The following is a 15,925-nucleotide window of genomic DNA, read 5'->3' as shown; positions in this document are numbered from 1 at the left end:
TACTACTACTACTACTACTACTACAACTACTCGTACTACTACTAATACCACCAGGTGAGGTGGCTTTAACCCTTATACACGTTATATGTGATAATGTTAAATATATATGCACTCCTTTAAGGTCTGACAATATAACATATGGAAATTCATACTCTCTAAAATGGCCATTGATTGGGGTAGGTACGATGATGGCTTACATTTGTCACATCTCATAATGAACATTATGTATTCACTATCTTACAGAATGACAAGTATAAAATGTTTTTATTCATAGTCTTTAAAATGGCAGCGAATTGGGGTAGGTGGGATGATGTTTTACGTAGGTTAAATCTCGTAATGTTAATCTGTGTTTATAATTTTAAGGGTTTTCAAAATTACTCCTTAAAGAGCCCTTAAACACAAGGAAGTGGGTGGGTTGCATACTAACATGATTACCACTAATGTTTATCTTATATGCCCTCTGTTAATTTTTGACAGAATAACTAATGTTAATTCCCTGTCTTTTCATATCAAAATAAAATTCAATGAATTCCTGAAACAAAATATAGGGTTAAATATTGCATCCTTACATAACTAAGCTTTCAGTCCTTTGATTTTAAGAATAATTTGCTAATTCATGTTATCATGTAAAACCTTTTTTGGCTAAAACTGACTCGGAGTGTTTTGGCATGTGACTTCATTTCCTTCAAATATTTTACATTTTCAAATCATTTGCAAGGAAAGATTAGCTAATACAAGTCGCTTTTTTTAAACCTTTTATTTTATAAGGCAGACTGTGTGTGATGTTCATAGTTTCAAACAATGACTGCATCGTGTCTTTGAAAAGTTTTTGCATTAGGTGCTCTGAATTGTATACCTCCGTCTTCAGATAGAGTTGGAATCTCTAATCATAGAAGTACTTGGGGTTTACCTATAAGTTTATTACTATTTGTTTTATTGCTAAGTTTCCTCAAGTTAATGGAAACTTTGATAAGATTTACCTTTTGCGTTTTATCTTTATTTAGGACTGTTGGGATAAGAGTGAGGCTTGTGCACTTAAACTGGTTTAAACCCCCACCGAATTTTCATTTTACTGACCGTTCCAAGGCGGTACCTAACTATCTCTGATAATCCTTGTTTTTTTATATAGTATATGTGCTGTTTGTGGAGTTTTGTGCTGTTGTTCCATGTTTCTTGTTTGTGATTTTTTGTTTTTGTGTTCTATGTCTTTGGCGTTTACCCATTGCCATTAAACAGGATTTTGGCTACTGAGCTTGTTACTGTAGTTGTTCATATTAGTATATACGCTGGAACCATTATATTCTGACAATTAAAATTATTCCCCCAGAGACATCGTCATTCGAATGATATCTTAGAGAAACGTTCCATTCAAAACATCTTGGCATGGTTCAGACAACACGAAATAATAAAAAAAACACATTGGCAAATGTATTGCGTAATTTAACACGAAGCCTTTCTCTAAAAGTAGTCCATTAGTAGATAGAGAAATATGTTCTTTCTTATAAAACATGACAAATACAAATTGTGCCGAGTTTTAGGAACGAAAATACGTACAACTTGATTAAGTCCTTCTAGAAGTCACACTTGTGGTTGAACTTACGGTGGTACATCCGTGACGGCGTCGCTTCTTTGAAATTTGGGCTGTACTCTATATTTAGGACTGACCTGGTACATAATATTTAAAGAATCTGGTGAAAAGTTTGATGTGTTGCTCGCTAACGTAAGCTAGGTCTACTTTAAAGAAGGAAACCCCTGCATAAACGTCAGAATACTGTTATATGAAGTAACAGACATTCCTGACAGGGACACAGTAGGGAAACTAGGTCCTGAATTGATAAGTGGACACAAACGTTCATCATGGTTAGTCAGTGTACCGCACGCAAAAACGGGTTATAAGTTTGAGGTTGGGGTTGACCTCGCATATACGTTTAATTTTTTATCAAAACCATTGCTTTTATTAAGCGGAAGCTCAAAAACTAGGTAAAAAAGCCCCGGTATATTGTAAAACCATGACGTGTCAAACGAGACAAAAACTTAAATTGTTATTTAAAAAGTAATTCCTTCAACATACATATAAACGAGATAGAAAAGTTATAAGCATCCAGAACAATGAGTATATAATTTATTTTTATGGATAAAATAGCTTTACTTTAGTCAGTCTTTTCCCGGCCAAAGTTGAAGAAACAAAAATATTAAATTTGTATGGCAAAATCTATGCTTATGCTTATGCAATTGCGGATGGAAAAACAGAAAAACGTTGTCATGTTAAGCATAAATATAAGGTGCGTCTACAAAACACCGTCCATTACGTTAATGGGCGAAATGCCTGGATATGGCTTGGTGAGGCAAATGTTAAACACAAGACATATGTCTTTTCTTCGTAGGTCATTTGTCTGATTATATTCATATTCAACTACTGTTTTCGTATATTGATTGTTATCAAGTGAAAAATAATGTTACTGTATGTAACTTAATGGGTGAAATGCCGAAAACTGCCTGATGGATATTGTTAGTGCAATAAATTATTTTGTTTTACTCAAAACAGCTCATTATTTAAATGTGATTTGTTTTTCACGACAACTAAATATTAATGCTACAATGAAATTACAGAAAAAAAAACTGTTGTCAAATATTTAAAATATGTTCCATAATTAGGCTTAGATTAGGACACATTCGCCACTAAATGATAGTGTGTATGTGATGCGAACATGTTTGTGTCGATAGTTCTTTGTCATTAAGGCCTTTGCCTTGTGCCCCTTCCTTGTTCACTTTTGAAGATTCGACTGGGATTAGTTACCTTCGTAATTCTTCTCTCGGCCAAAGTTTGAGAAACAAAACATTTAATTGGTACTACTACTACTACTACTACTACTACTACTACTACTACTACTACTACTACTACTACTACTACTACTACTACTACTACCACCACCACTGCCACTGCCACTGCCACTGCTACTGCTACTGCTGCTGCTGCTGCTGCTGCTGCTGCTACTACTACTACTACTACTGCTGCTGCTGCTGCTGCTGCTGCTGCTGCTGCTACTACTACTACTACTACTACTACTACTACTACTACTACTACTACTACTACTACTACTACTACTACTACTACTATTACTACTACTACTACTACTACTACTACTACTACTACTACTTCTACTACTACTACTACTACTACTGCTACTACTACTACTACTACTACTACTACTACTACTACTACTACTACTACTATTATTATTTTTGTATCACTATGAGCGCCATAACACATCGTTGACAGTCTTTTCGTTATAATAATTAAAAAAAGGCAAAGCATGTCCACACAAAGTCATTGAGGGTTATTACAAATTGAAGTCTTGATTTAGTTTTAGAAAGCTAATGTCTTTAATTGTCTTTAGTGATAACAAACATGTCCGAATTTGCCTTACAATGTTCACGATAAACGCCGCACATGAGTTAGTGGCTGCCTTTGAATATATCATCTAATAATGTTAATTTAGTATTTAATATGTTAAGGTGAATCAGTAAAACTTATGTAAATTCACACATATTGTTCTTTCGTCTGAAAATGTGATTAACATTCAAGAAGTCCGAAAATTAAAATTCCAAATAATCAATAGTTAATATACTCACTAAGATGACAACATCAAAAAAGAGGTCAATGATTTAACAACGACACTCCTTGTAAATATACGTCAATATACGAAGCCGGCACCGTGGCTATGAGATACCAAATTATTATGTCACGAATGTATTTTCAATATCAGTAAAAAGGAATCATTCATGTCCCATTAATAGTTGTGTAAAATCACAGCGTTTTCCTACCAGTTGAATTAAATAGAAATGAATATCATGTCTTATTATTTATATTGACAGATTCCCTGTAATAAAGCACTTATCTGTTGTATACTAGCTTAATCGGAGATTTATGGTGAATTATCCCCCTTTAAGACAAAACTACGGAACATTTTATGAGCTCTTATTGTAATATTATAGAGAAGAAGAAGCCATGTGCAGTAAGTAATCAACAAAGAAACGGCACTTCTGGAATACATCCCATACTTGTCTGAGAACAACAGAGTGTCAGAGAGATTATGAAAGTAGACCAAGCCAGTGTTATGAACTGCTTTTTACAAGTAAAGTTTAGTTTGACTTTGGGAATAAAGGTGACTTTTCAATCCGTTATAAAAATAAATACGTGATTTCAAAGCTACGAAAAGCAATGTCTTAGACTATATCTGAACTCATTGTCCACATTACGGTATAAGGCGATTCCAAAATGTTACTGTAAACATTTTTGCAAAGGGACATCTATCTTTTATAAGTATATTTTTTAATATACTTAAGGAAACTCATTCTACAGCAAAATGCATATATTATATTTAGTCAGGCATTTATATAACAAGTCGACAATATAACATCATGGATGTGTTCATATAAGCTTCCATTCTTAAAGAACACTACACTTACATATCAACATATCAACAGAAGTCTATTAGTGTATACTATATATCAAATTAACTGTCATAGTTTGTTCCGGTTTATACGATATTTAACCATTATTCTCAATTGAAATATGATTAAGTATTTTCCTGATATTTGGGCCTAGTCAATGTTTGTCATCTGAATTGAACGTACACTTTTTGAAACAGGTCTGCGATATCCGATTTCAAGAACATTAGAGAGTAATCTATTGCGATATTGCGTGAACCAACCTTGCGCCGGTCATGTTGTGCAATCGTTATTCCATTGATAGTTTATTGAAACATTCGGTATTCCCCATATAATATACAAGCAACTTTCAATGTTCAGCGAATGAATGTCAGTTTGTGCATGCATATTTCAAGGTTTAACCATAGATAACGTTTGCTTCAATGGTATTTATTATATATAAGTTTACAGCACAATTTTTACATCTATGCAGGTTTTTCATAAAATGTGAACGTATTTCACTTAACACAAAGTTAAGAAAAACTGACCTGCAAAAAATGTACATTGTAAACGTACTTCAGTGTTCAGCTGAATATTGTAGAATAATTTGAAGATACTAATATCACAACATTTAAGGACAGTTTTAAAGAAGTACACAAATTGCTGTACACAAGTTCCTGGCCACCTTAAGGACATTCATTACATTGCTAAGCATACCAGTCCTTCTCTTCATGCACTTGAAACCAAAACAGCAATGATGATCTTAGTAGAAGATTGATAGATCGTTTTAACAAAAAACAAATATGTTAATGAAGGAAAATAAATGAATATACCTGATAAGTATGTTCACTTTACACTTCGTAGCCAGAATAAATTCAATTTTAGATATTTGTTATATATACAACTTTCAAGAGAACAACCTTACATATTATAGACATGAGTATCTTTATATCACGCATGTATTGGTAAATCAGATAAAAAGAATCGTTCATTTTCCTTAAATAGTTGTGTTAAAAACACAGCGTATTCATACCAGTGAAATTAAATAGAAACAAATATCCAGTTGTATTATTCATATTGACAGTTAACCTGTAATAAAGCACTTATCTGTTGTAAAGCTTTAATCGGAGATAAACAGTGAATTATCCTCCGTCAAATCAATGCCATGGGACATTTTATGAGCGCACATGGTAATATTATAGAGAAGAAGAAGCCATGTGCAGTAAGTAATCAACAAAGAAACGGCACTTCTGGAATACATCCCATACTTGTCTGAGAACAACAGAGTGTTTATGAAAATAAAAATCAGACCGAGCCAGTGATATGAACAGATTTCTGCAAGTAAAGTTAAGTTTGACTTTGGAAACCATGTTCCTTTTCAATCCGATATAAGAAGGATGCTATAAGTTGTGTGGGTTATTACATTTTGTATTTACATAAACGAATATGAATATTTCCAACGTGTTCAATCATTTTCAAAATGTTTTGAAGACAGTTAATGGAACAGGATACGTAGAAATAGAAGGAGCGAGGGTTAGTCCATTGATGCTTAAATGTAACCCTAGTTACCAATTATAAAAACAACACCAAAGGCCGCCTGTGTGTATGTTCATTTTCATAGACATGTGATAATTCTGTAATATTGACTGAACAAATGGAGGAAAATCTTCAAATACAGATAAAATTTAATACAAAGTGTTTTTTGGTTCATTGCATATCTAATACACAAACAAAATGTACATCACATTTTATATTATTTGATACTAAGTCTTTTTCGAAATGTGTTTCTAGGTCTTGTTTATGATATAACATCAAAACGAAATGTTACGTAAGGAAAACATTATATCAACTGTCGATATTGTAAAACGGATAAATGAAAAATTAAAAACAGTTTTATTGGGTTCAATTTACACCTAAATCGTGTTGATGAAATATATTTATTTTATATGGTAAAATAGATTAATCCCCTATTACAAATATTTAATCTCTACTTTTTGTCTTGTGACGGTGTGTGTCTCTCTCGTGTGTTTATTGTGATCAACAAGATCATCATTAAATTTAAGCTGTTTGAACTGTCACTTGTATAAACCTACACCAATGTTGAAAACACATCTATAGAATTTTAGATTTTGTTTTAATATTTGTAATCAGTTTTTGTTTTGTGAAGCATAACTCATTTAAAACTGCTCACAATATGTGATGACCGACTAGGTTCAAGTAATAATTGACTTGTTCCTATTATTCAAAGAACTACTCTTTGATTTTGTTCTTTTTTTTAATTAAACGCGTTTGAAAACGTTGGTTTAAAACATAAGCGTTGGTTAAGCGGCTTTTGTCTCCGATGGTGCATGTTTCGGGCATATTGAATACAGATATGGTCATGTTCTCTTCTGTATTCCGTCTGGGTATGCATGATCTATCGCACAAAACAGACAAATTGAAATTTATTTCTGACATGCCAGTTTTGTCATGAACAAAAACATATGCAGCTTCTTTCAAATATCTCTTTTAAATATATTTCAATAGTATTTTATATCGTCTATAAATGGATTTCAAATCAGTTAGTGAGTCTTGTACTGTAATAAACATAAACACATATTTCTTGAACTCCAATCAGAATGTTCTTTATTTTAGTAGTGGTGTCTGGCATCCCTTGTCCTGGGATGACTGCCTGCCATTTTGACGATCACCCTGAACACAGCAGTGATTGTTTGCATTTGTAGACAGAAAAAGAAGTCTAGATTGTACTTTCTGCTTTTAAACATGGCCGTTGCAGGTACGAATAGTGCGATGAACACTTCTAAACGATAAAACAAACGTCAGAAATCTTCTGTTTCTCGAAACATTTAAAGGCGGTGACGGCAACATTGTGTAATAAATAGACTTGAATGTATATATTATATACCAATGTTGTATAATGGCGTTTTGCATTGTACTTTTCAGATGTGTTGGTTGTGATGGCACTATTGTTCTTGTGTCCAGTGTCTCTCGTTGAGTTCCTGTTTGATATTGAAACTTCTGATGTAGGCGTTTCCATTTTTATCAAACGATATTGAATACAAATAAAGGGAATACAACAGCTTCCTGATTAAATTCATTTTTTATTCTTAGGGTTCTATGATTTATAAAGAAATATTTATAATCTACTTATATGTAGTCTTTAGCATTGCTGATAAAGCTATTTATTTATGCTGACCTTAAGTAGTAACTTTTTTGCAGTTTTTCAAAATGTATGTTGATCCTGATGGTTAATGTTCATGCACTCATTGTCAAAGCTACGCACATTTTGAGAAAATACAATATTGAAAAAAATATGGTTTATAAACGATTCCAAATTACATCGGAGTGGCTCATCGTAAAACCACTATATCGTCAAACAACTATCAAACACGTTTAAAATTATTTGTTCGGAAATCTTAACATGATCATAACAAACGATAGAAGTTATCTTTACATATTTCTCTGCGATAGGAGTATCAGCATACGCCGTTTATAATGTTACAAAGCTTTATCAGACGGTTTCCAGGTTCAAAATAAGTAATGGGTTAAAGCTGCAATAGCTAAATATTACAAACAGTAAAATATAGTCTATATTCGTTTCTCTGTGAAATACGTTATCTTTAATAAACATTTATATGGTATGAAAACAGTAGGCTAAATAAATGAAGATGATTACTGTACATAAATTATACAAGAGCATGCACAAAGGGCGTAAAGTGATGACGTCATCATTCATGATGTCATTGTTCTCATCTGTGAAATGATTTGCATTTTATACCGTCTGTCAAACGTAAGAACTTTACGTTGGAACAGAACAAAACATAAAATAACATAACAGAACATAATGATTATTTAACTTTAGTAAAGATGAGCTGATCGTTGTAAACACAATCACAATTAGCACTAACATGCGTTCATATATTATGAATAGATTTGTTGTAATATATAATGTACTACTACGTTATTCAATATAATAAGAAATATAATTAGCTATGTTTTACAAAAATGTATGTGAGAATATATTTAAAGGTATTACATTAATAAACTAAATAATTATTTAATTAATTAAATAATTTACAAACTAATTTATCCGTTCGATTATTTTGAAAGCCTTGTTAGAGAAAACAATAAATTTTATTAAGAAATAAATCATATAAGATAAAGTTACATCACACAGCTACTTGAATTTCTGACACATTTATCTAGGAATATGAGCCTGCCATATGCCATTTATACATTGCAAAAACTGATCGAAACAAAACTCATCTTAAATATCGTTTAAAACACACAATGTGCATTCCCTTTCTTGTCTATGAATATTGTTATGTCAACTTTAGCTAAAATATTTCTACGTTTTAGCTTGTAAAAGAATATATGTTGAACATATGCCTTTCTCCATTATACAAATACAATGTTGGATGTATCTTTAATCTGGTACATACACATCTGACCACAAGACAGAATGCGCGAATATTAATATACTCCAGAAATAGCAAAGCTAAAAGGCTGTTTGTAGAATGGCTTTAATTTGGGAGACCCAGTCTATATTTTGTGAGTTATTATTAAGATTCTTGTATTGCTTCTCGATTTTCACATTGAGAATTCAAACATCTCGTTTCCGTTGTAAAACAGAAGAACATACTCGTATCAAATGCATTTGTCGCTTAACTTATTTGTGGAGGGTTTGATTTCTTCTTTTTTAAAAATACTGTTGCTATCGCCTTCATGAAACCCCATAAATCTGAAATATGCCATATATTAAGATAAATCAACGGGATCAGGTTTAAAGAACTATCAGTAGGAACCTAGCAACTACTGTGCACAAGGTCAATGCTTGAAACATCCATGATAGTTAAATAAAGTATCAATGTCAATAGCTTTAAAGTGTATAGGTCCACTAGCAACTACAACCTTAACGCTTACCTTTTCTGAGTGCAGGACACTAGTATTGTCACACTGACAGTCAAATTATACATAATACAATGAGTACTTTAAGAATTTAATAATAATTGCAAGCCCACCTAGTCTCTACCGCTGACAACGTAGCTCCGTCGCCAGAAAACAGCAGTAAATATACTTAAATTTCCTTATATTTGATATCCACATGTGACCTTATTGTGAAATCAAGTTATAGTTAAAAGTTATTGCGATAGAGAAAACGGAAAGTCAATGATGTTATTTCCCGTTCATACAAGTCTTGTTATTGTGGAAAACATAAGTCAACGACTTGTTTAATTCACATTTCACCTTGCTTAAGATCGACCTCAGGAAGGATTATTTTTCCATGAACACATAGTTAATGATTCAGAGATTATGCTGTATGCCCACAGTAGGGCTCACGAGCAATAATTTGTAATTTGCTCGCTTGCCAGAATTCGTTTGTTTTAAATAATGTTCTTAACCTTTGAAAATTAGCAGTTTAATCTACGATTGATTATTTATGCTGAGAGAAATGTAACGGTTTACATACGTTCATATAAAAGAATATCTTAGATTGGTAACGTCGTATATCATTGGTTAAAGGCCGTTGCGCTTATAAAATGCAGGAGTGCACGTCAAAATCCTTTCATCACATGGTATACCTTGTTTCCGGCTTAATATAGTCATCACGTGTTTTTCTGTATTACACATGTGTAATATAAAATTGCTCTCTTTGTATTGGTCAGAAAATATATCACTCCCTGTAAACAAATTAATTGTAAAAAAAATATTTGTTAATTGCTAATATTCTAGCAAGTTATACGTTTATTTCTCACTTTGTATTGATGATGAAGATTTATTAGGGTAAAGCGTAGTTTTTCGCCTTGATTCACATTTTTAAAGTCGGTCGTTACTTAGTGTATTGAAACTGGAAATTACGTCATAAACATATCTCAATTTAAAAGAAAGCAAATTTCGTCAAAATATAGTGTTTTTGTTGTTATTCTAAGTAGAAATCATTTTAGTATGAACTGTACTTATAAACAAAATGAAAATGATCGGATTTACATGTGGTTTTAAAATTATTACGGGTACTACACTTCTACGAAGCATGTAGCGTGGGAAACTGCATTGCTTTGTGGTATTCGGCTCATCACTAGAGCAGGTTACATATGTAGGTCATTTTGCGTTTATTACTGGAAAAAAACATGTGATAAAAAAATCTGACACTTGTCATCATATAATACACTCATTTATTCAACTCGTACTGAAAATAAGTTAGTAAGTTCACCATAAGCTCGCTTCTTAACATATTTTCTGAACTCGTTGAAAAAAGTGTGTATTATATGGCGTCTCGTGACAGATTCTATATATCCCTTGCAGGTTATACAATATAAAAGTCAAATAATATCTATACAAACGACCAGACGAATGTGAATATATGTTATCAACTTAAGTCAAAAGCGCCCCGTATCAATGCAACCATTTGAGGAAATCAACAAAACAGTGATGAACAGTGTCCTAATTGCCTTCGTATGTGAGAGTTTAGCAAAAAACGGTACCTACTGAAATGTTACCTTTTTGAAAACCAAAATGAACATAAGTCAGTCTAAAATTCTGCTTAACCCTATTACGTGCGCAATTATTTACACATTATACATAACATAACTTTGATTTAAACGTAGAGATGCAAAATAAATGAAAATTGTTGCAAAACAGTACAACAGGCAAACAGCCTGAAATAGAGCATTAGGCAGGGAAGTCAATAACGTTGCTGAACACTGATAAAGGTTGATCTTAAGTGATAGCCAGATATTGATATATTCCAGCAACTGTGATTATACAGGGAGAAAAGTCCACTTATATGTTTTAAGAGTAATATGTTCGAGAATGATAATTCCCCTGTTTATCAAGGTCATGTCACACAAACATACTTGCAAATAAACACGTCTGAGATGCCAACATAGACCCGTAATATAAATACCATTTAAATTAGTATGGGTTAGAGTGAAGCGACTTATTGAACCACAGACCGGAAATATGCTCAAGAAATTGTTTGCATACAATTTCAAACCGTTTGGCAGCCAAACTCTGATTGACTAATGATTATGTCAATTGATTGTAATCAATTGTTCAAAAATATATTATGATAACTGAATGACAAAGCTATAATTTGAGAAAAAGAAGAAGAATGGAGATGCATTATTTTACTTTGATATTTATATTGTTTCTGTACTATCAAGTAGTTACAATGATGTAACGATAAGATACGTTAATAAAGGAACTCACTTGAGTGTTTTTTTATATTTTTATTCCAAATGGTCTTTATTCAAAATCGATTGAAGGACATAGTTCAAATGAAATATTTGATAATATGATTGAAATCCGTAAAATAAATAAACCGTAGAATATACCATTAACATCTGAACAAAAAATAGTAAACCAATACATTTATTTATTTTTCGAACAAAACCATCCAAGCGCAATGAAAATAACCATAATAGTACAGCTGTAGCTGAAATATTCGATTTTGTTATAATAATTATTGATATATGACGGGACATGTGTAAGGTTATAGGTTATAAGCCTCCATTAGACTCGAGTGCCAGTGGTCTCGTGTTTCACGAACCACTCAAAGGCGGAAATCCTAATAAAGCTATTTTAAAAGAATTTGTTTGTCTTGTATGCTTTTATGCACGTGGTGTTTATATGTTTAGTTCACTGTCATTATTGCTCTTGCCTTTTATTTATAAACAGGTAGGTCTTTTCTACTACTGGACTTGTCTCCGTAACTTTCATTGTAATATAAACTGACAGTTTAACTGTTGTTATTTAAAGTAATTTTGTTTAAACTTTATGTCATTTTTATTTCATATCATAAAGTCCATGCATTGAAACGATATTATTTTAGAATAAGTATTCAAACCTTCCACCTCTTCAATCTGTTAGTGTCGATCAAGGCTAAGGCGGCCCACTGAATTCAAAGACGCGTTCCTCCCGTAGCAAGGAAAATTTTATTTTTATATTAGCTGATAAGTGGTTTTTACGCAATGAAAACGATAAGTACTCAATCGATAGCTCTGGTACATTTATATCTATAAAAGAACATGTCATTATAACGCCTTTGTTTTTGCAGATTTATTGACGGGAATATTTGACACTTTTGTCAACGCAATAGAAAGATCGCTCGGACATGAGGATATGACGTGGGCGTGGTTCGCTGGCTTATACGGATGTAAAATACAACGGATGGCTGCTACCGCCTTTGCGATGACGTCGAATTTCATACTTCTAGCCACAAGTTTTGATAGGGCATTTGTTATCGCCAAACCTTTGATTAATTTCAAACAAGGTATATGGTTCTACTGTCAGTGCATGCCATTTGTTTAGGATATTTGTATTAAATATGAAACCTGTATACTTTCTACGCGTACGCTACCATTTGCAACACTATGTAACATTTCTTACGTAGGTAAATATTGTAGGTAAATGTTGTAAAAAAATGAATATATAGAGGATATTTGTTTATTTCAGTGTAAGATCGTATTTTATTTCACGAGTGTCATAGAAAAACATATTTTCACGAGTGGCGAAGCCACGAGTGAAAATGTAGTTTTTTCATGATCACGAGTGAAATTAAATACGATCTTACACTGAAATAAACAAATTTTCTGTTTCTTTTATGCTTATTTTCGGAGTTTTATTTGTTTTTTTATTTATTTCTGAATTACCCCCTTTTTTGAAAAGGGTGGGCTTTACGCCGCTACCCGTAGGGCGCCCCTCATGCATAATTATAGCGTCAACTTTTTTACTTTCGGTTTGCTGAGAAATAGTTCTCTGCTATTCATTCTTATAGCTTAATATTCGCTCGTTTTTTATTGCAAAGCTTTATGAACAGTAAAAAATGAAGTATAATTAGTGCACAAATGTTCCAAAAAATAATGAAAACACTTTTTATTTTAACCAAATTACTACGCCGCTATTTATAGGATGAAAATTTGGAAGGTCAAATGTGTTAGCAAAACAAATGTGGATACTCATTGGATTTTAACCATTCTTCTTAGTTTTAAGACTGCATATATGCGTGTTTTTATAGTAAGTTAATATACAGTCATCTTACTGTCAGAGACCAGTCTGTATCGCTTTTAAATGTTTGTTTTCCAGAAGAGTAAATGCCACGCTAGTTTGTTGACACATTTTGGGATGTGGGTGGGGTAAAAAATATCGGATCTATCCGATAAATTGTTGTGTGAATTCTCCAGGAAGCCCATTTTACGTACTACAACGGTTAACAGTTCAAAATACATTTGATCGATGCTATAAAATTTTATTTATGTTCGAACAGTTGTTTTTGTCTGTAATTTGTTTGGAATGAAAGCAAATGTTCGAACATTCAGCTTCAAAGATCAGTAAAATGTTTGATAAACGGGATAACCGGTAATAAACGGTAAGTTGTTAATTTCCAATTATATATTTATTTAAATTTATAAAATATTTCTTTATTTTTTTGACCTTTTTTGACATAATTTACTGAAGTCCAGTGTTCTGTTTTGACCAAGGCAAGTACATGTAACAACAAAAGATTTTAAAAGTAGTTCTGAAAATTGATATTTTCACTCCTTATTTTGCAGTGAAAATATCAAATTGATATTTTCACTGTTGTTATTTCACTGTTAAAACCCCATATTTCATCGTAAAGCATGAAAGAAAACACTGCCCATTTAAGGAGTTATGTGAAAATAGTGTTTTTCACGTTCTCTATTACAATGCAATAAACTATCATTTAAACTAAGGCCAAACAGATAAAAAATATTGACCTGAATTTGGGATAGTTGTACTTGAATTCAGATTTTGATTAATTTAAAGTAATCTTTTTTTTCATATTCATTGCAGGTTTTGTTGTACAGAAGTTTCTTGCAATCTTTTGTTGGATATTCAGCTTATTATTGAGCATTCCTGTGTATATAGCAATGTATTTGATACCCGTGTTCTTGGACAAGGCGTATGTTCTATGCTTCATTGACGAGAATGTGATCAGCTTCAGGGTGAGTATATTGCATGGTTTTTAGAAGGTCACGTGGCTTAATGCAAGTAGGGACAAACCCAATGTCCAAATATTTAACCAGAATCCATGTTGAAATAAAGCACAGGTTTTGCAACGTTTTCGCGATGCAATCGAAAACATTGATCTGAACAAGATTGAACAATACGTATGAATAATCGTCACTGGGGCAACAAAATTAGTTTCAACAGAAACACATTAAAGGAACTTAAATTTGTCGCTTTCTAAAATTAATCCAACCAAAAGTTTATATTAATGTTAGAAATACAAAACAAATGGCGTCCGTCCGCGACATCCTTTATAATATCTAAGAAACTCGAGAGATGCCCTGTGTTTAACATTTGAAAAATAAAGATGCTAACAGATTTTCATTTACTCGTCCCAAAAGCAAATATCACCTTAGGTTTTTGCATGGAGATATACGTTTTTCTGAATCTGTACTGGTTAAGGACCACTTTATGGCTTGTACCAATTATGTGGCCACTTTGTAAAACCAGAATTATATTATAATGGTATTTTAAATGAAAAATAAAGTTTGTATTAAATGAAGCTATGAAATTGGAAAACTATTTTTCTAAACAAAAAAGCAATTTATTCTTTATATTGAAATTGTACCAAGCTGTGTAATATTTCTTACAGGGGGCATTATCATTTTTTTCCGCTTGAAAAATGAAAAATATTTCTCCTTTAAATACTCTTTGTTTAAGAATCATATTATAATTGTTTTCAATGAAAAAATAAGTTTCAAGCTTAAAGCTGCACTCTCACAGATTGAACGTTTTGACAACTTTTTTTTATTTTTTGTCTTGGAAAGTGCAAATTTTTGCGTAAATATCTGCAAACCAAAAATATAAGATTGCTGACAAAAAATCAGATCGCAGATTTGCATATTTCCGTTTAAAAATAATGTTTTATGGCTTAAACCGTTACTAACGGTTTAAGAAAAATGCATAAAATATCATTTTTGAACTTAGATATAAAAATCTGCGATCTAATTTTTTGTCAGCAGTCTTATATATTAACTGGTTTTCATGGATTTACGCAAAAATTGGCTCGTGTCAAGACAAAAAGTAAAAAAGTTGTATAAAAACGTTCAATCTGTGAGAGTGCAGCTTTTAGTCCATTAACGTAACAAATGTTAACTTTAAGCGGTATTTCTAGCGAACATAAATAAACGCAGTTTTCGGAATGTCAAACGAATGACTCTATATTGGCTTAACATCCGGGTGACTTATTTTGTTTGACATTGGAAATTGGTTTAAGTTGGGACTAGTTGTATTTGTGTAAATGTTATACATGTATTTGATTTGCGTAAAATAACAAGTATACCCTGACCCGTAACAAATATACCGCCGACCAAACACAAATAGAATTAAAACAGAATCCGATAAGATGTACAGCAAATCAGAATTAACGCATGTCTAATTAATATATATATTAGTATTGTTTTAGACTGTGACGCACTACCTGGTGGTGTTCCAATACCTACTTCCCCTTGCGATAATTGTGGTA

General features: G+C 32.2%; 1 protein-coding gene across 1 annotated transcript in view; it reads left to right on the top strand.

Annotated features, from left to right (window-relative positions):
• LOC128203208 (gonadotropin-releasing hormone receptor-like) overlaps positions 1–12,571 on the top strand; it is a 54,384-nt gene extending 41,813 nt beyond the window's left edge. Inside the window, exon 8 of the transcript XR_008255894.1 lies at positions 12,488–12,571. The gene's annotated coding sequence lies outside the window, so the exon portion shown is untranslated. The remainder of the gene's footprint in view (positions 1–12,487) is intronic.
• Positions 12,572–15,925: the final 3,354 nt, after the last annotated feature.

Source organism: Mya arenaria, chromosome 9, assembly GCF_026914265.1.
Source record: "Mya arenaria isolate MELC-2E11 chromosome 9, ASM2691426v1".
NCBI lineage: Eukaryota > Metazoa > Mollusca > Bivalvia > Myida > Myidae > Mya > Mya arenaria.
The sequence above is the reverse complement of the archived record's forward strand: the minus strand, read 5'-3'. Positions and strand labels throughout refer to the sequence as shown.